Genomic DNA, 22,856 nt, shown 5'->3' with positions numbered 1-22,856 from the left:
GAAGAAAGTTAGAATAGTAAACTCATTCTCTTAAGTCATAGAAATTTATAGCCAAATATCTAATCTTTGACATGTCTTCCATTGGCGATTGTGCTCTTTAATCATGCTTAAAACAAACACATGTGATCACCATATATACTTAATCTGATGATATGTGCATATTTAAAAACACAAGAAATGGAAGAATGAACACACTATGATGATTATGTCCCATAGTTATATATTAATTTGAAAATCTTTAAAAATTTAATAAAAATCAAATTCCAGTAAAATGCTTTTAAATCTATTTTTTAAAATTAGAATTTGTTTCCTTTTTTTTTAAATCTTTTTTTTTTAATGTTTATTTATGATAGTCACACACAGAGAGAGAGAGAGAGAGAGGCAGAGACACAGGCAGAGGGAGAAGCAGGCTCCATGCACCAGGAGCCCGACGTGGGATTCGATCCCGGGTCTCCAGGATCGCGCCCTGGGCCAAAGGCAGGTGCTAAACCGCTGCGCCACCCAGGGATCCCTAGAATTTGTTTCCTATAAATATATTTTCTCCTATCTAAAACTCACCTTATTCTCTGATCTCTTGGGTAGTTTTGGCTTACATTAGAATACGTTACTCAATATTATATGTAGGTTTTTTTTTTGTCTTTGTTTTTGTTTTGCTATATCTGACTTTATTTATTCAAATAATAAATCAAGATATCTGTGTCAAAACCAGTGCAGTGTAAAATAGACTAAAGATAAGCTTTTCAATCCAATCAATGCTGTTTCCTAAGTACTAAAAATGGGCACCACTGTACATTGATCTATATTGCTGTTAAGATTACTATATGGACATTTGTGCAGGCTCCCTCATTGTTCTAATTTCTTCTTAAGTATTCTAAGTTGCTCATCAAGGATTAATGTAAAGACAGAATTATCTAGAATACTGTTTTAAGTGCTGAATAGTTTCTAAACTTATGACAGGTCAGAAAAGTCAAACAGACTTGGGTAATTAAGTAATTAAGTGTTTACTCCATACAAGATAAATGACCTCTATTCCGGGGGTGGGGGGTGGGGGTGGTAACAGTCAACACCAGAAGGGAATTTAATTCAACTAGAATCTGGTCAGAGAGGGAAATATCAATCATTAGGGGGCAGACAGCTGGGAATTTTGGCCCCAAAATTTCATGGTAGGAATTTGTTTTATTGTTCAAAATAGGCACTGACTCTTTCATATCACTGAATGTTTATCAGCCTTTCAAATGTCCATTTCTTTATTCATTCATTCAACTAATTATTAAATGCCATGCACTGTACCATTCATGTATATAATAACATAGCACCAACTGTAGTCCCACATCTCCCTGAGAGAGGGAACCCCATGTATATATATTCCTTGCATTGAAGTCAGTCAATTATAAAATATATGAATATTTATTAAAAATATTAATACTGTAAATAACTCCATAATCAACTATTATGGGGCATGTTAAATATCAGACAATATGCAAAACAATGTACCCATATTATTTCACCTACTGTATTAGCAGAATAGAATAAGCAAAAAATTGGTGCCATTGCTTGAAATCAACTTTATAACATAGTGACAGTTGACTAAAATTGACTAAAATGTTTAATATTTACTGTAATGATATTTCAAAACTCTAGGTTTTCCTAATAATTGAGAGAGTCCATGTTTTAATCACAAGGGAAATTTTTCAAAAAAGCTGAACCATTTAGATCCTTCATCATCTACAAGTGACCATAATTACTTACATTTTACTCTTGTATTACATTTACAAAATGATTTAAATGCCATCTTATTTAGATTCCTTGGGGAGAAGCATTCATGAATAAAAGGTAAGTTTGAATATGCATTTACTTAAAAATCAATAATAAGTACACTAGATGTTTTCTCACAAGCTATGCCTTTCCAGAATGGAGATAAATACATTCCACTAACATTTTCTTGAAGCGAGCAAGTATTCCAGAGTCCTGGTGCTTTAATTACTTCCCTCTTGGTCTATATCTGGTTCACTTTCCTTTTTTTCTGAGAGGAATGAGAAGTAACTACCAGAAAGTTGAATTCGTGAACATAAAGGCAAAATAATACAAAAAGGCGCCAGAACTTGAACATTAGACTCCTTAAGGAGAGAGAGGAAGGATAATAAAAGACTTAATGAATGTTTTGTATTTGCAGCCAACTCTTAATTACCTCCACTAATGAATAGGAGCAGAGTGATAATAAGCATATCAGAAATCATTCATATTTGGCTTTGGAATGCCATTTCTTGTACCAAGTTAGCATTCCTAATTATGTTTCACTAAGTATGACTTAAGAATTAATTTGTAATCTGTGAACACTCAAGTTTTTAATGTCAGGAGGAGGCTGAGAAACATCCTGAAGGACGAGGAGTCAATCCAAATTTCCATATTTACTGTGAGTAATCCTTATAAGGAAAAATTGTCTCAGTGCTATCTCTGGGCAACACAAATTCCCCGGATGATCCATAATAGGATGGGTAAGCATCTGGAATCTTATATTTTCATAAAAATATTCTGCACAGTTATTATTAAATTTATTCCGAAGTATTGTAGACGTTAGCTGCTGTTTTTAACGGGGTCTCGTCTTTCATTATACTTTTGTACTTTATAACTTTCATGCAGAAAATTGTTTTATACTATTATGTATTAGTTTTATCCTCAGCATGAGTACTGTATGGCTTTTATTACTCTCAAAAGTTTTTCCAATGAATTTTCTGTTTTCTAAGCATAAAATCACATCAATTACAAATAACGATCTTTGTTTTCTCCCTTCTAATTTTTTTTGTTATTGATTCCTTCTCTAAGGGCATGACTGCTACTTCCATAAAACAATAATATATGGATAAGAGAAGCAATTTTTATTGCTTCAAAATCAGTGGGAATAGTTCATTATAAAATATTAATTTAAGTAATTTTGTATTAAATTACAACCTACTTGTAGAAGAGCTAGGGGAGCAAAAGTGCACAGCCCGATGAATTTTCATGAAATGAGCATCTTCCTATTTATTACATGGTACAAGATAGTGAAGATCACAGGCTGCATTAGAAGCCCACCCTGGGTCTTCCCAGAAACTGTCTAAGGCAAGGCCATTTGCTATCCCAACTTGACTGTCTGTTGTTTTTCACAAATGTGAAAATGAGACATTTTGCTTATTGTCTGGCTTCTTTTCCTAAACATTATCTTGGTAAATATTTTTCATATTTTTTGAATAATTATAGTTTTAAAAGACTGTTATTGTTGTATACTATTCCATTATTTGGATACAGATACTCAGTATTTTAGGCTTTATTAAAAAAGCTGTTATAGATATCCTTATCTTTTTGGTATGCATATATATATATATATATATATATATATATACATTCCTATATATATATAGGACATTAGTGTCATATATATATATATGCATGCCTATAATCATATATCATGTGTGAATAGTGCTAATGTTATTCCATCTTTTTCATATTTCCCCCCCAAATTTTAACCTTTTTTTTTTTTTTTTTTTAAGATTTTGTTTATTTATTCATAGAGACACACAGAGAGAGAGGCAGAGACACAGGCAGAGGAGAAGCAGGCTCCATACTGGAAGCCCGACATGGGACTCGATTCTGGGTCTCCAGGATCACACCCCAGGCTGCAGGCGGCTAAACCACTGTGCCACCGGGGCTGCCCTAACCTTTTCTTTTCTTCCCTTAATGCATTGATTAGAACTTCCATTACAATGTGGTATATTATTATGTGATAGTGAGTACTGTCGAGTCACTCATGTTCTCAGGGTGGAAACTCAGCAATTTGTAGATACTCTATCAGAGCAAAGACATTGCCATCCAACCCAATTTGCTAACAGTTTTATGATGGAATAATATGGCAGCTATAAAATATTTTTCTGCAACTATTAACATGTTGATATGATTCTTCATATCTATTTGTTAATGGAGCAAATTAAATCACTCTTGCATTCTTAGGATAAACTATGCTTGTTTCTTTTTATATATTGCTAAATTCAGTTTGCTATTACTTTGTTTAGGATTTTTAGTACCTGTGTTTGTGAGAGAGATTAGTGTCACATTTCTTTCTTATATCCTCATCAAGTTCTGGTACTAAATTTGTGCTGGTCTTATAAAATGAATATAATTTTCTATTATTTTATTCTCTAGAAGAATTTGTATTAGAGTGATTTTATACCTTTCTTAAAGATAGGAAAAAAATCATCTATGAGTCCATCTGGACTTCCATTTTTTATTGATGGAATTTTATAACAACAGATTCCATTATTTTATATTTTTAATTTTTTAAAGAAGATTTTATTTATTTGAGAGAGAGAAAGGATGAGAGAGAGCATGATCAGGGGGGAGGGTAGAGGGAAGGGAAGAAGCAGACTCCCTGCTGAACAGGGAGCCAGGTGTGGGACTCGATCACAGGACCCTGAGATCATGACCTGTGTAGAAGGCAGACACTTAACCAACTGAGCTACCCAGGCACCCCAGATTCAGTTATTTTGACAGACAACTAGCTATTTATATATTCTAGATCTTTTTGTGACAAGATGATAAATCTTATAAAGAAATTGGTTCATATTAACAGTCAAATGTATTATTGTATAATCCTAATTTTTATAATCTTTGAATTGTACTGAGGATCTACAGTTATGTCTCCTTTTTTATTTCCTGATATTGGTAGCTTGATTTTTGTGTCCTTATAGTCTTGGAACAATATTGCTGAGGGTTTAATGACTTTTTTATTGCTTTTATAAATAATTTTTGGATTTGCTGTACTCTATTGTATATTTGTTCTATCCCATTAATATTATTTACTTTCTTCTATATCTTGTGTGAGATCTTCTGTTTTTTTTTTCCCTAGATTTTTGAATTCAAATATTAGATTACTGATTCCTTGACTTTCTTCTTATCTAAAATAGGTATTTTGACTCAAAAATTCTAAATGTGAGGCAGGAAACCATCAAAATCCTAGAGGAGAACACAGGCAGTAACCTCCTTGACATTAGCTGTAGCAACTTCTTATGAGCTGGGTCTCCTGAGGCATGAAAAACAAAAGCAAACAAAAGCTATTGGGACCTCATCAAGATAGAAAGCTTCTGCACAGCAAAGAAAACGATCAATAAAACTGAAAGGCAACCTTTGGAATGAGAGAAGACATTTGCAAATAATATATCTGATAGAGGATTAGTTCCAAAATCTATAAAGAACTTATAAAAGTGAACATGTGAAAACCAAATATTCCAGTTAAAAATGGGCAGAAGGCGAATAGACGTTTTTGCAAAGAAGACAAATAGACAGCTAATAGATACATGAAAAGATGCTCAATGTTACTGATCATCAGGGAAATACAAATTGAAACTACAATGAGATATCACCTCACACCTGTCAGAATGGCTAAAACTAACAACACAGGAAACAGGTGTTGGTGAGGATGTGGAGAAAAGGGAACCCTCTTACATTGTTGGTGGGAATGCAAAGTGGTACAGCCACTGTGCAGTGTGGAGGTTCCCCAAAAACTTAAAAATAGAACTACCCTACCATCCAGCAATTGCACTACCAGGTATTTACCCAAAGAATACAAAAATACTAATTCAAAGTTATATATGCACTCTGATGTTTATAACAGCTTTATCGACTATAGCCAAATTATGGAAGGAGCCCAAATGTTCATTAAATGATGAATGTGTAGAGAAGATGTGGTGTATCTATACAATGGAATATTACTCAGCCACCAAAAGAATGAAATCTTACCATTGCAACAATGTGGTTGGAGCTAGAGTATATTAGGCAAAGGGAAAGAAGTCAGAGAAAGACAAATACCATATTATTTCACTCATATATGGGATTTAAGAAACAAAACAGAGGAACATGGGAGGGGGGGATGAAGAGAAAGAGAGGCAAACCAGACTCTTAACTATAGAGAACTATAGAGATTGCTGGAGGGGAGGTGGGTGGGGGATGGGTTAAATAGGTGAACACTCCTTTGTCTGGACCTGAGTAAGCTCCTTAGCATTTAACCATGTGACCATTTTCTGTGGTTGAAGGTATTCTGTTTTCTTGGCTTTTGAATGATACTTCCTCGAGGTTTTCCTGTTACCTAATTGGTCACTGCTTATCCTTCACTCCTGCTATTTCCTCTTTTTAAATCAAGCCCTCTTTCTCTTTTCTCCTGACATTCTTTCCCTTGTTATTTTTAAACTAAACCTTGAATGTTAGCATCATTTTTATGCCAGTGGTTCACACAATCATATCTTTATCCCTAAATTCTTATCCAGAGACCACTATATTCAGCTGCCTGTGTGCTATTTCTTGATTATTTATAGTGAACTGCCTATTTTAAATATCTCCTTACATGTTCCAAAATAAACTCTTGCATTTCCCCACCTCAAAACTGCTCTCTACTCCCAATTCTTCTTACCTAAGTAGAGTGGGGTTTCCTCAGTGCCAGTACCAGATGCTCAGGCCAAAAACCTAAATGTCATATTTAGGTCCTCTTTTGTCATCATTACTTACTTCAAATCCTTTAGCATACTTGGCTATTTTATGTCTGAAGCATAACAAAAGTATTAAATTTCCTTAGTGAATTCTAATGTCATCGAAGTGAAATGTCATTGCCACATAAGCTATGCAGATATTACCTCACCATTTGCCTTACTCTAGACCCTTCTAATTCAGTGAACATGTGATACAAAAAAAAAAAAAAAGTGATCACCTTAAAAAACTGAAGGAATCATATCATTTGCTACTTAAAATATTTGGTGATTTTCAACTGCAAGTAGAAAAATGTCCTACTTATAAAGAGACCTAAAGGGTTAGCGGTTTAATGATTTTAGTCTTTTTCCATCAAGCTTTCCCTTATTTCACCTGATCTGTGTATCTTTTTAAAAATCAACTTCTTGCTTTTTTTTAATGATTTTCTTTTTTCCTTTTTTTTTTTTTTTTTAAGATTCTGTGTATTTATTCACGACAGAGAGAGAGAGAGAGAGAGAGAGGCAGGCAGAGACACAGGCAGAGGGAGGAGCAGGCGCCATGCAGGGAGACCGATCCGGGACTGGATCCCATGACCGAGCCAAAGACAGATGCTCAACTGCTGAGCCACCCAGGCGTCCCAACTTCTTGCTCTTTAAGAGTGTGAGGACATAGCAAAAAGATGGCTATCTATTAACCAGGAAGCTGGTCTTCACCAGACATATCTCCTTGCCCTGGACTTTTCAGCCTCCAGAATTATTTGATGTTTGCTCGCTATTCCCCTCAGTATCTGGCAGACCACTGTGAAGGTGTGTCACCTTCCCCCTTCCCATGAGATGACTCAAGATCTAGTAGGTCTTCTGATTATCGGTTTTGAATATGAAAGTCTTCTATATGAATGTTGGCCTCCACTTTGGAAACCCAGCAAATCAGCCGTCTTCTCTTGCCTCAGTTCCAGCAGCTTCTGAAGCAGCTCCTGAGGAAGCTAGAAAGAGATGGATTCTAATGCAATCATTGAAAAAGTCTCCACAATTGGTCAACTTTGGGCAAGAACTTACTGGAATCCTTTTGTCTTACCAGATGATGAAAGCCAAAAAGTTCAAAATGGTGTTCATGTTGTTCAATTAACAAAGAACCACACAATTCTGGAGAATCAGAACTAACTCCTTGACATGGGAGTTGTTACCTCAAATACTTTTGGCATTTAGAGTGGCTATAAAAGAAGTAGGTCTTTTTTTCTCAAGGTTTTGGGTATGTACCTGCAGATTGCCATATTGGTTTGTTTAAAAACATGGTTTTATCATTTCTGTCTGAACTCAAAGAGAATAATCTTGCTGGAATTAACAGAGAAAACGCAAACTATGAAATTCTTGAGACACACATCTGATTATGAGGAAAAGAAAATTATAGGATGTTGTTAATGGGATCTTAAATAAATGGGCTCAAGCACTTTGGAGAACAGGTTGGTAGCACTATGCAACTATTTTTTCTTATAGGTTAAGGTAACATAAAAAGAACTGTCTATAAAGGGAAAGCTCAATCTTGCTGTATATATAGAGAGAGATAAATAAATTAAGTAATGGTGGTTTATTACAGGGTGGAAAGCTAAAAGAATTTGAAGAGCCAACTCTTTTCTTTGCTTACAAGCCTTTACATCTTTTGTTTCTTTCCTAGAAACATTTATCCTCCCATTGTTGGATCATTCTTATTTTTTAATGGTCTTACCTCCAAAAGTAATCTTTTTCTAAAGCTCTCTGTAATCATTCTGTTCATTACCCTGGCAGTTTATATATTCTCAGTTACATTTACCAAAACATATAGTTATTGTAGTTATTTTATTTTTTTGACTGCTTGGTTTTCATCAGTGTATATCCAGTACATTCATACTGGAATGTGAATTCCATTTGACCAGAATCCATGTGTCTTCTGCATTTTATTCCAGTGCCAAGAAGGAACACCATAATTACTTAGTTAGTGAATGCACTGATAAACAAATAACTAAATATGAATATTACCTGGAATAAAATTTAAATATTTATCAGTAATTAGTTCATTTCTGGAACCTATTTTTCCAAGGCTAATTTGAATATACTTTCTCTAATATCTGTTAAGTATTTTATTTAAGTGCATCAGTCCTGAAATAAGTTCTATTCTCAGGAGCCATTATCATCTCAGTACTTCCTTAATCCATTTTTTCCCATCTGTAGTCACTTAAATAATTTGTAGCTCTTGTCCATGTTAAAAAATTTGGTAACAGCTATATCTGTTCTGTCCTGTGTTGTTTATAGCTATGATATATTTGTCTTCAGTCTGTTTCACTCTATTTTAAGTCTCCCATTTCATCTCATTGTTTTGTTTGGTTATATAAATTTTGGCTCTATTATATTGAATTTATGTAAAGGTCTAAATTTTCCTATAGCTTGAAACATTTGTAGACTTCAGTGAAAAACCTTCCATTTCAAAATGGGTCTTCAATTCTTTTTTTTTTTTTTTTTTTGCTATTTTTTTCATTTGACTTATATAATATCTTTGTGTAGATGTCATGTGATTAATTGACTTGCATCTAATATGACTAACTCAATGACCCTTAGTCCATTTTCCATATTATGTGAATGAAACTATCAATTATAATACAATTCTTTTATTTTTGGATGACATATTTTTTGTTCTGTTTGTTTTTCTCTATCCTGAAGGAGGGGTGTTTGGATATGGGTATGTTTGAAGAGCTATCTCAGATTGCATTCTGGGTTAGTTTCAACTGTCTAACAGGATTCCTTTCTTGAAAAAAATTTTAAAATGTATTTATTAGAGAGAAAGCAAGCAAGTAGTGGGAGGGAGAGGGGCATGCAGACTCCATACTGAGCACAGAGCCCCACCATAGGGCTTGATCCCATGACCCCAAGATCATGACCAGAGCTGAAATCAAGAGTCCGAAGCTTAACCAACTGAGCACCCCTAACAGAATTCCCTTCTTATGTTCTTTTGCTCTTTTATGTTTGGGGGTACTCTAGGGTTTTGGATTATTTGACTAATTCTGTATGATACACTTTGATACCAACAAGCCTCACATACTCAAATGATCACTCTAATTCACTCTGGTTTTCAGAGCCTGTCCATTTTTTATTAATACTTGCAGAGATATGTGTAAGTAATGTCTCCATTGCTATTATTCCACATTTGGGAACAGAATTCCCCACCCCCACCCCAGGGCTTTCTTTCTATATCTCTCAATCTGGTAGCTACTACAAGGGGTTTATTACTTCAACTTATGTTTTTTCTCCTGTTAACACCTGGGTAAGTGTGTAGTTAGTTCTGAGTAATTTTTATTATTCTACCCTTATTTTATAGACTTTATGTCACTTAAAATATATAACCTGAAGCCTCAACTGAGATAAGGGAGATGAAGGGTAGACCAGTGTAGACAAGTTAAAGCAAAGGTGTCACAACCAGCCTCCTTGACTTCACATTTCAATTCTACCAATTACTAGCTGAATAAAATATTACCCTCAGCTTGTTAGCAAGATGTAGTCAAAAGACCTACTCACAAATCTTTCTGAGCATTTCTTTAGTTCATAAGTATAAAGTGAGTACATTTGAATTTGTAGGAGTGTCATGTTCCTCACAGGTATATTCAATAATCATTTAATTATAGCAGTTGCTGTAGTGAAAATCCATAGTAAGAAGAGAAAAAGACAAGTCATAGGTGTTTCTAGGAGGCCAAGTATGTAACTTCAAATGGCGGAGGAGGTGGTTCTGAAGAAAAAAACTTTCTATTATCTAGACTTTACTTCCTCACACCTAGAAAATGTTGCAGTATCATCCAAAGAAGACAGAATGTGGTGAGCTTTAGGTTTTGAAGCCAAAAGCTGAAAGGACAAGTGCTTGCCAAGCAAAGGAAATAACCAAAGTGGTGCAAGATTTCTGGAGGTAATCAACTTTAGTATGATTATACAATGCCTCAGTTTGCTTTCCATCATACTCTGAAGCACATAGCTTGAAATTTTAGTTGGTTCCTTCTTAAAAAATGAGCAGTAATCAGAAGTAAACAGATGGACACCTACATAAAAAGAAGCAAAAACCCCACAAAAAACCACATTAAAATATGAAAATGGGAATCAGGAATAGGTAGCCAGACAACAAAAGGTGTTGGCTAGACAATAGAGTAGGGGGCAAAACAAGAGCTAACAGAATTCAGGAAGAAAATATAAAAGAGGCCTTCAGGAAAAGTAAAGACTACCTTAGTTGTAGTACAATGGAGAATGAACAGTGTGGTTAGCATAATACAATGCATGAAAAAGAGGCATATGAAAACTATCACTCAAACTAAACGGAAACAAAAATAAACAAAAGGTATGAAGGAGAAAGTGAAAGGTATAGATTGCGAAGAAAACTCATCAAATAGTTATTTGGAGTCCTCAAAGAAGAAAACTAAGACAATGGACTTAAACCCATTTTAAGGAAACTTTCTGGAAAAATAAAAAAGAACATTTAAACTACATATTTAAGTAGCAGACATGTGCCAGAGGAAATTAAACTGTAATAGTTAAAAATAAGAAAAAATAATGAGTGAATTTATTAAAATTTAAACAGAAACAAAAACTTGTATCTTTTGAGCAATAAAGGTGTTTTGTTTTGTTTTGTTTTTGTAATGAAGTCCCTCTTAGTAAAGGACACAACGAAGGTGCTAATAGATTTCTCCCTAGCAACATTCAATGCAAAACAAGGGAGCCACACCTAGTAGACACTCAAGGAAGAAAAGTCTGAGACCGAGCTTTTACATCAGCAAGTATACTGCAGTAGTTACAGTGAAGTTCGTATTTTTAGGACATTTGTTTTAGAATCCAAATGTAAGGATAACAGTGTCAAAAGATAATGTAAATGGATGGAAGAGGGGAGAAGGTGGAAAGTAGAATAAGCACACCAACTGTATTAAATAAATTTAAATTTAAAAGATTCTACTAAGGTACATTGTAAAAAATAATACAGTCAGATGTACAATGGTTCAACTTATGACTTTTTGACTTTACAATGGTGTTAAAATGATAGGGATTCAATAAAACTTGAATTTTGAATTTGGATCTTTTCTTAGGCTAGTGATATGTGGTACAATCCTGTCTCCTGATCTCAGCTCCCAGGTGGCCACGAGATCTTGAGGGTGAACAAGAGATACGCTTAAAGTCATTGCGACCCATATAACCATTCTGTCTTTCATTTTCAGTACAGTACTCAGCAAATTATAGGAGATATCCAGCACTTTATTGTGAAACAGGCTTTGTGTGAGATAATTCTGCCCAACTATATGTCAATGTGAGGGTTCTGTGCATGTTTAAGGTAGGGTGGGCTAAGCTCTGATGTTCAATAGGTGAGGTGTATTCAATGAATTTTTGACATGATTATTTTCAATTTAGCATAGGCTTATTGATGTGACCTCATAACTTGAGGAAGATTTGTAGTATTGATTTTTAAAACTGGATACTGAGAAGAAGAGATAGGGAAGGAAGATTACTTAAGTTCTTCAAATCATTGTTCATAGTATGTATCTAATGAACAGTACTTTAAGAAAACCCAGGATTTATACAATAATAAATATATAGGCATATTTTATTGTTTTAAGATTTTATTTATTTGAGTGACAGTGAGAGAGCAAGAGAGCTTGAGCATGAGCAAAAGGTGGGGCAGAGGGAGAAGCAGACTCCCTGCAGAGCAGGGAGCCCAATGAGGGGCTCCATCCCAGGACCCTGAGATCATGACCTGAGCTGATCAAAAGTCTGATGCTTAACCGATTAAACCACCCAAGTGCCTCAGGGCATGTTAAACAAAAAAAAAAAAAAAAAAAAAGCCTTCCTAAGTACCAGAAAAAGTACAGTCAAATGCAGAGGAAAACAGGCCACATAGTAAAAGACTACAGAAGCAAGAAAAAAAAAAAAAATAGCTCTTAACTCAAATACAAAGAAAATTGCCTCTAAATAATAGCAAATATTTTTTAATAAGAACAGAAACTTTACTTTCTTATTATACTCAAGTTAGGTTCTGATTAATATATGAATACATATTTGATAATTAATCATACTATCTTATATTCAATTTATGAAGCACTCTGATTAACTGACCATCTGTCTGTTTTTCAGTAGAAAACTGTATTCAACTATTTTATTGGCCTTTAATTTAAATAGCAGATGTCCAGCTAGAATGACTTGTGTTCTCAGTGATTTATGTACTGTCATTAAAAATCTTTTAAAAAAATTACTTGAGGGAAAACGAACACATAATTTGGGACCATAAAATGAGTAGGTCCATAATTATAAATACGATTTGCTTGTTATAAATGGTGAACAAAAATTACTTACTTTAAAAAGTAAAAATAAATTGCATTATATATTGAAACCCACTTTATTTTGACCTCTTATGTATATGATAGGCTTATAGGTAGTCACACAGGCATATTTAGAGGATTTCTTGATATTTAAATAAAAATAAAATCTGACTATCTATTCTCAATTGCACTACTTACTGAGGGACCAAGGGCCATCTATTTAGCCATTGTAAATCTCAGGTTTCTCATCTATAAAATGGAAACAATAATATCTACCTAATTGATAAAGTAGGACACACAAAATTTGGCAATTGCTCTTTTAATAATAATGATTAATCACTGTATGAAACAGCTAACTTCTACTCCTTGGTAGAGCTTATATGTAAGTACAAACATAAATCACATGCATTCAGTTGTTCATGAAAGCCATGAGAAAATAATCTTTCAAATTACGATTTTTAGGTATCTGTTCAAAAGTCATTCCACACTATATTGCACTTTCACTTATTTTCACACTTCACAGCTTTCTATGAGTGACAGAAGGAAGATTAATAGTAATATTATTAAACATAACAGCTTGCTGGGTACTCTCTGTGTGCAGTACTTTAAAATGTTTTCCATGTAATACATTTAATTCTAATTGTGAGATTCCATGATTATCCTTCTTACTACTGATGAGGAAACAGAGAAGAAGAATGCTGAGGAACTTTCCCAAGGTTGTGCACCAAGTAAGTGATAAACTAGCTTGTGACAACATAAACAGACTTACTGCAAAGCTCTCATCCTTAAAGACTTGTCTCTGTTGAGAAAGGAATAAAGAAAGATACTGAACTTGTGGATCTAATGGGTTTTAGTAGCAGATGTATTTTTGGGAAATGCGGACTGATCACTTCAATACCTGAGGCAAGTTATATCAAAATTAGGCAGTTTGTCAAAAAATTTATGTCAGTGAATGAATATCCCTGAGAACTCTTTATTTATCCTTTCTCCTCCCCCAGACTTAGACTATTTTAGATTCACAAAAAAATCTCATAGGAGAAAGAGGACTTACCTAAAAATAGCCAAGTAATAGTCTAGACACTGATGGTCCTGGTTAACTTAGGAAGTGTGTGTCTTTGACATTATGTAACTTTAAGCTTTAGTTTTATCATTTCTGAAATGGAAAAGAGCTAGTCTCTAAAAAACGTCTATTTATCCTTAAATCCTATAACTTAAACATATGACCTATAAAACCAGGGAATAAAATAAGCTTTGCTATCCTAATAACATCCATATCAAATACATTTTTCAACAAATGTGTAAATTTAAGAATGCAATTTAATAAATTTGAAAGGAAAGCAAATTAAGTTATTTGGTCTTGTTTCACAGCTTTTTTGTAGCTTCTCTAAAACTCATCACTTAAATACTGGAGTTTCTCTGGATTCTGTGGATCTAGATCTTTGCCTTCAGCACCTTCTCCTTGGGTGATTTGTTTAATTTGCATATAATTTGTTTTATCCCCCAAACTTCAAACTGTAAGTCTCTCTTGTGAATTGAAGACTTGGCCATACAGGAAATTCCTCACTGCTCCATAAACATGTCCCAAGTTTTTGAAACCTCTCAGATCAGATACTGCATCAAATACTGAATGCAGAAGCCACACCAGTTATTTTCACAGTGATCATTTAATCATATTGGAAGATTGAAAAGACAAAGTACTGAGGTAATATAGAGATAGGAAATGTACGAAGCAGCTGGCACCCCAGGGAAGTATATAATAATAGTTCATAAACAGGCTAAAGTGAAGTCAATGGTAATAAAAATAAGTTGAAAGGTGTGTAGGAGGTAGAATTTAAAAGAGCTTGGTATTTCATTGGATGTGGGGTGAGAGAAAGACAAGGTACAGGTATGGAAAAGATGTCTAGGTTTTGGCTTAAGAAACTTCTCATGCATCACTGAGAGAGGAGCAGGTATTTGCATCTGCTTCCATGCAAAAGAGTTTCAGACTTTCAGCAGTCCCAGGCTACCCAGGCATCCCTATTCCAAATCCCACCTCCAGTGTCCTAAATCTCATGTGGACTCTGAAGGAGGCGGCGAGTTCAATGTATATAATACTGTAACCAGCACAATTAAATTTTGGGTTTGATTTCCAGCAAAGTTCTCCTGTATTTACAAGACAGGGTTATTTTAGACCCACCAATTAAGCTCTCTGGTTCCTTGATGTTGACTTAAGCTGACAGTTCAGAGCCCTAAGCTATTTGTTTTATTTCTATTAGTTTTGTGAAGTTAGAAATAACCATTCTACCTTTAGGCTTCTGGTTTCTTTTTTTTTTTTTTTTTTTTTTTTTAGGCTTCTGGTTTCTAAAGGCATAAAAGGACCTCCTTTTCCTCTATAATTAAAAAAAGGAGTCAAAGGAGACCAGAGATTTATGAGAAGGGGGCTACAGTTAAGGGTTGTAATCATTAATAGAAAATATTTTATTCTAAATTAGTTTGTCTAAAAATATATAAAACTATACAAACATTTGAAAGAATTCATTATTATATCTTATATTATTTCTTGAACACCATGCCACAAAAGTCTATTCAACTAGGCATGAGATTATAGGATAGTTTAATTGAGAAATGTGCTACATATTTTCTATTACTGAAAATTATTTTATTGATATAATATGTTCATCGCTGTTATCAAAATGATAGCCATTTCTCTTTTTTCTGATTCTTATATTTTTATTTAACCATACTTATATATTTTTTTAGCCTTCTCAAATTACCTTCAGGAACACTTGCAGTAAAAATTTTATCTTTGTGAATCTTTTTCTCATTATTTGTCATGTATGCTTTATCTAGCTGGATGGCACATGTATAAGTTCCTTTTAAAAGAATGATTATAACAAACTAAGGTTAGAAATGTTGGATTTTTAAAAATGGCATTAGAATTGGTTAGACACCTATCCTGATGGTGAAAGTAGAATTTCAGCAGCAAAAGTGATCTTCTCCTATAAAGAATCACTGAGAGCAGACAGTAGGGATCGCTAAGTAAGAGAAGTGATATAAAGGATTCTTTCAGGAGATGGTAAATCTGAACTACCTTAATTATGTAGCACATTTTCCTGGTATACCTCAGCTGTTAGATTCCCATTTCTCATCTTTACCCACTTAATTAAACATAATGACATGGTTTTCCATAGGTTTCAGATACTATTACCCAATTGTAGAAGAAATCAAAGATTAGAGGATTATGTAATTTAACAAAGCTCAAGCCATTTCAGTGGCAGGGCATGAAATGTAGGTACATTACTCCAATTCCTTTTACAAACCCAGAGGACAAATAGGCACTTTTCAAATAATTTGGATGACGTGAACTTACTGAAGTTTATGATAAAATAATAGACTCTATATAAGTAAAAAATACAGCAATATTTTTTGAAATGCAGGAAGATGAGAATGTTTTAAAATAAACTACTAATTAAATGTCATTCATGTCCTTATTTTCCTTATGTTGAAGATGCATAAAGAAAAAATCAATAAAACATTTTAAATAAGCCTCCTATCATTCTTTAACCCATATCAGTACTCTAAATTAATTATTTGCCCCGTATTAGTCAAGAGTTGTCTTCCATAGCTTTGTGCTAAGGAATTCTATCTTTGGTGGGATTCGAGAGGGCCCAAATACAATGTGGGCCCCGGACATACAATGTGGTTCTCTTCACGGAGCAAGTATTCCTCAAATTAAGCATGCATTAAATTGATTTGGAGGACTTGTTAAATCACAGGTAGGCCCCACCTCCACTTTTCTGACTCTGTAGATCTGGGGCCAGAAAATTTACATTTCTAACAAGTTCCCGGGGGATGCTAATGCCTTGGATCATAATTTAAATGCTACTACACTAAGTGGTAACAAAATTCACCCTAGCCCTCAACCATGACCTAGCCATGTCCACTGACCCACTCAGCCTGAATGGAAACAGAAGACTGAATTAAAGCAACCAATTGAAATATCATCTCTATTGTGGGCAAGGTGACTCTGGATTAATATAGTTAGGAAATATTTCTCTTTCTTAATATGGATCTAGAATAGATGACATCATTGTGGAATCTTTTTTGTTTTTTTTGTGTTTTTTTGAGGTGTTTGTGGATATATGTGTATGGAAAAGAGAGAAAAATCCAAAACCACTGCCAAGGTGACCAAGAATCTAGGAAAGGCATATTTAATCCTTACTCTCACAGAAAGACAGTAAAGGAGTATTCATGTGCCTAAAATCACCCAGGAATATTCAGCAGCATTAATCCATATCTACCTTTTAATATTAATCGGTTTGGGAACATCAAGAAAGTTCTAACCGTGGTAACTAGCTGGGAGCTAATACCCGCCCATGTTCTGCTCTCCAATCCCCACAGGCAGGCATTTTACTAGCTTATATAAGCAGGAACCTTGCTTGGAGTTGGAGCATTGAATTCATCACCCTTTTCTCTTACCTCACATGAGATGAATGCTAAGGCAAGGCCAAACTCTGAGGAACAAGAAATTTTTCCTAACAAGATGGAAGTGATCTCTGTGGAAATGTGAATGAGGAAGACCCTATATCTCGAGAGCTTCAGGTAAAGGACAAATTTTAGGAACTTGAGTATGCCTAAGAGATGAAGTCATTTAAACGTATGACTTTTATTGATACTCTTTTCTGTTTCAGTATGTGGACACACATTGGTAGAGTGAATTTAAATTACACTAATTTATCATAACCCACGGGACTGGCCGAAGAGGCAAAAGAGTCCCTCTGTCTTACACAGAGGTAATCCATCATTCCTTGTTTTTCCATGTGAATTTGACCCTCATACTGTTGGCATAGTGGCACCCTGTGTTTCTAGTGTTTAAAGATTACTTTTTCATACACCTTTTGTCTCCCCAAATTGTAAACCAGCTGTTCATCTTGTGTTCCCACAAAGTAATATATATCTGTTCTAATACTGAAGAGAAACTAACCAGGTTGTCTCTACTAAAGAAAAATTACAGTTTGTTCACTCCTTAAAGGTGTTGTTCAAGAGAAGTGTTGACCTGATTCAATTTTGCATTATATGCTGACTTCAAACTGAGGTCTTGTTTACAACAAAATTCTAGTCTGTTTAGGATACTCTTTACATCAATTGCAATTTGCCTCAGGTGCTTGGAACTCAATAAACTTTGTTATAGGAAGCTTCAGTGTAGATTGTTTTTTTCCTGTGTAGTAAGCAGCTGCCATGTAGAGAAGAAAAAAAAACAAGATAAACTCCCTGATTTCCAAATATAATTTTTTGAAAAAGTATAAAGTAAAGGAGAAGTTGCAGGCTAATGACATATTTAAAATCCCAATATTCACTTTGGGAGGAAGGCTTGTACAGAGATAGAAAACACGACTTGGAAATCAGATTGATTCAGATATTATGTGTGATTCTTTAGTCCTGTGAAATCATCCAACTTTTCAATGAATGATTTTATCATCTCTTGATAACTCTTCCTCAAGTATTGTCTTTCACTGAAAGTTGTGAAATGACCATTTTTTAAATTAGATAATTTAAAAGGTAAAGGTTATTACCAGGCATTCTCTTATTCCCTCATAAAAAAGTATTAGATTTTATCCTACAAAATTGTTTGAAGTTATAATACTGTTCTTATTGCTAATATTAAAAACATTTAATAAGTTTTAAACTTGTTTTATATGTTTTTTTAAAATGCTTATTTATAGTCAGCAGAAGGGGTATATTTGGATTTTTTTCAATTTTTCCTAATGAAAATGCAGAATTGTGAATATATTATCTCTTGCTTTTGAAGGGAAATCTTCAAAGTTGAGTGTCAGAAATGTAACTGATAGATAAAAGGTAAATATATAATTGATAAATATATGATATGATACAATATGACATACATAAAATTTCCCTTTGACTCTCCAGTGTTGATTTTAGGGAAAAAAATAATTTCCTCTGGAAGAAAAATCTTGTTGATATTATCTGCATTCCTCCAATATCTAATCCCAACCATATGTATTCCTCTCTTGGTACAGTTCTTGCACTATATTTTTTGTGATGTTTGTTCTCTGTGGTGTCAGTTATTTCCTCACTTCCATGTAAATTAAAATGGTACAGTATATGCTGTCTCTTAGATATGTTATTGGTCTGGGCTCTGGGTAATTTTACTTGTACTCTGCATTGATCTGTATGTTTACTGGGAGAGATTTAAATTGCTAGATGCCATTACCCTGGAAGCTGCCCTCATTCTAAACATTAGTATTAGTAAACACAATTGTGAACTCAAGATCTGCACTTGGAGTATTGTTATAACTTGTGTGATGATATGTCTGTACACTGATTCAATTCTGCTTTCCCTTTATCACTAATCCTTCCTGTAGTTCTAGTTCCTTGACCCAATGTTGGAAGTACTTGCTTGAAAAATTCAAAATAATTAATTAAATTTCCCTTCAAATATACTTGCACTTAACCCAATATTCTAACCTTGACTTAGATGAGAATTTAATTATTAAATAGTAGACACAGACACTGATGGCTTATAAATTCATGAATATGTTATGCAAGTGAACATATTTTGTTTCTGCAGTATCCTCTTAGGTGATACTCCAGGGTCAGTCATGTATAATATTGCCTGTGGATTATGAAAAATAAATAAGATACTTAGGATTTAGAAATGTTAAACCTGATTGCTCTATTAGAAGTTAATTAGAAAAGATAAGAAATATTGTGGGATTGATCAGATGATTTTCTATCCATTAAAACTATTTAGAATAGCATTTTGAATGTTGAGAGACTAAAAGCAAAGATTATTAAATAACATAGAAAATTATGAGAAACTTACTTTAAACAATACAAAGCTTTTGTTAGGAAGAAACACAATGCTAAGACAATTGAGAAAACTCTTAAAATGAAGGTTAAGAAAATGGATGAAAGGTATAAAGCATCAATGTCACAGAATATTTTTAAGGTAAATATCAGTGTTAGTCACATGTTTAGTCAGTTAAGATTTATATCACTGATGTAATATAGAGTAGATGGAAAGCAAATAGCTATATGTTGAATTTCAATGATTATATGAACTTCACTAACTTTTGGGTTGAACAGAGTGGTAAATAGATACTCAACATTCAAAAGTTTTCTCGTGTAAGTTTATTTTTGTTACAATTTAAATTAAAAGACAAGGTAAAGTGTTTGAATCACTTGTTCTAGCAAGTGACTAATAATTATGGCATTATATGAATCATATAACAGTTTTGCCAAATGATTTATTTTTGTTAAAGTTTTCTGCAAAGATATTTTTATATTTACTTAGCTTACAAAATATTCTGGCTGCTAACATTGTGTGATATGAATCAGAAGCAAAAATCTGTGTCATGCATGAAACAGAGTTATTAGTCATATGTTATTAAATAGAAGATTGCCATTTAACATATTTCCAGCATATACTAATTATAAATTACTGAAGAAAGGATGTATATATAGATATAATTATATATACTACTGTGTGCTGGATTATATACACCTAAAGAGAAAAATTGGGGGTTCTTATTTCAAGTAGTGATTTAATGGGTAGATGATTCACTCCGAGGATAAAATTATTTATGGGTGAATTATTACTCAAATGCTAAGCACCGTGTCATGATATTTATCCTGAATAGCACAAATTGAACTTTCAAAATATTTTTGAAAATTCTCAACAGTTTCTTTTCAGAACAGATTAAATGATCTACTATCTAAAGATGGATGACTTAATATCCTCCTTGACATCTCAGTAGCATTTTATATTGATGTCTACTTAATTCCCTTTCATACCTTCTGATTCTTGATTTCTATTAGGTCAATTTCTTTTATTCACTACTTCTATATTTACTCCTTTTGTTGTTATTGTTCCTCTTTTTAGAGTTACCTACTTTTAGTAATGCAATAGATGCTAATATAACTCACAATGCAGTCCTGACATTGCTTGTCTTAAAGGAGAGTTATTGGCTCTTTGTAGGGAAATGAAGCCCAGGTATGGATAAGAAGTTTCTAGAGCCAATAACACAAATGTTTCTCCAACTGTTATGAACTAAATGTTTGTGTCCTCCTCAGAATTCATAGCCCCAGCATGGCTCTATTTAGAAATGTATTTTTCTCTAAGGAAATAATAAGTTAATCCATAAAAGTGGTATCCTGATCCAATAGGATTTGTAAACTTATAAGAAGAGACAAAGTTTGCTCTCTTTCTCTAAGTAGACACTGAGGAAAAACCATACGAGGACATATAGAGAAGGTGGTCTTATCTACAAGCCAAGAAGAGAGCTTTTACCAGAAAATGAATCAGCTGAAATCTTGCTCTTGGACTTCTAGCCTCCAGAACTGTCAGAAAGTTCTGTTAAGACCTATTAGGCTTCTATCTTTCACTTGAACCTTCACTCTTGGAGTACGTAGTCTCCATGTAAGAAGTCTGACCAACCTAATGTTGCCATGTTTAAGACTGTAAGTACTTCTTCTGTTAAGAGTCTCAACTGAACTCATTCTTTAAAAAGTGCCAGGCACTTAACTGAAAGAACTATTTTGTAAATACTTCCTCCAGGGACGCCTGGGTGGCTCAGCAGTTGAGTGTCTGCCTCCAGTTTACCACTAGTCCCCAGTTGTTGGAGGTACTCATTGGATTTGCCTAAACTGAGGCCCCAGATATAAAGCAGAGAGGAGCCGTACCTACCATGTCCTGAATTCCTTACTTAGAAAATCTGTGAGCAAATAAAATGGTTGTTTTATGCCCCTATGGTAGGAATGGTTCATTATACAGGGATAGATAAGCAGAATGATATTTTTGAAGGATCAGTGACTATTTTTACCAAAACATAAATATTTTCTTCTCTTGGGAGTGTTTTAAATATCCTCAGATACATCATCTAATCAAACAAATTAAAAAAAAAGGTAAATGTATTAAGTTGTAATAGGTGGTAATAGAATAATGTCACAATGCAGAATTCCAGTATTGAAATTCATCAACCTTATAATAATGTAAAATCGATTTTTTGATAGAAGTTAAAGACACATGATCTCAGTTGTTACAAATGTGTTTATAATTTATTTTTGCTTATTTTAACCAATAAAGTGAAACTTGATTATTAATTGTAATGACCATCATCCTTATGATATGGGAAATGGCCAAGTCCATCTTTATTTCAGGAAAGAATTCATCCAATTTGATGTAAAAAATTAAAAACTGCTCCCTTATTATAAAACATCCACTCAGAAAGTTATGCTATGAAATGTCTGGGGAAAAAATAGATTCAAGAAATAGTCATTGATATGCTTGAAATTCTATGATCTGAAAAGACCAAATGACTAATTTTAAATCTCAGGATATTTTCTGATTAAAATTATGAAAAAATTGCTGATATTTCTACATTTTATAGATGAACACTTTAACATTGTTACTTTTTTTAAAAAAGATTTTATTTATTTATTATGAGAGATACAGAGAGAGGCAGAGACACAGGTAGAGGGAGAAGCAGGCTCCATGCAGGGAGCCTGATGCTGAACTCAATCCCAGGATGCCAGGATCACGACCTGAGCCAAAGGCTCAACCAATGAGTCATCCAGGCGCCCTTAACACTATTTCCTATTGTTCAAATACTTTCCCTTAAATTGAGTACGAGGAATTGAATAAATGATTCAAATTTATATGGATACATTTAAAACCTATAATTATGGCCAAATTATTTTCCATGACAAACTATACCATATTTTCTTCCCACAACAAATTTAGTTGTATTAATTTCTCATAAGATTCTTACCAGTCTTGAGAATTAGAACTCTTTCAATTCTTGGTTCAGTTACCATGTGAAAAAAAAAAAAAAAAATCCACTAACTGGAATGTAAGCCAGACACTGGTCTAAGATCAAGAGACGTGGAAAAGAACCAAATAGACAGATATACCTGCCCTAATAGAATTAAGATTCTACTGGGAAAGAGTAATATATAAAATAAATTAGTTGATAGAGTTAAATGTTTTATGGCAAAAATGGAAAACTTTAAATGGTGGTGGTGGAGTTACACAGAATTTAATAGAATGACAAGGGTA

Source organism: Canis lupus, chromosome 23 (genome assembly GCF_011100685.1).
Source record: "Canis lupus familiaris isolate Mischka breed German Shepherd chromosome 23, alternate assembly UU_Cfam_GSD_1.0, whole genome shotgun sequence".
Taxonomy (NCBI): domain Eukaryota; kingdom Metazoa; phylum Chordata; class Mammalia; order Carnivora; family Canidae; genus Canis; species Canis lupus.
This window is presented reverse-complemented; position numbering follows the sequence as displayed.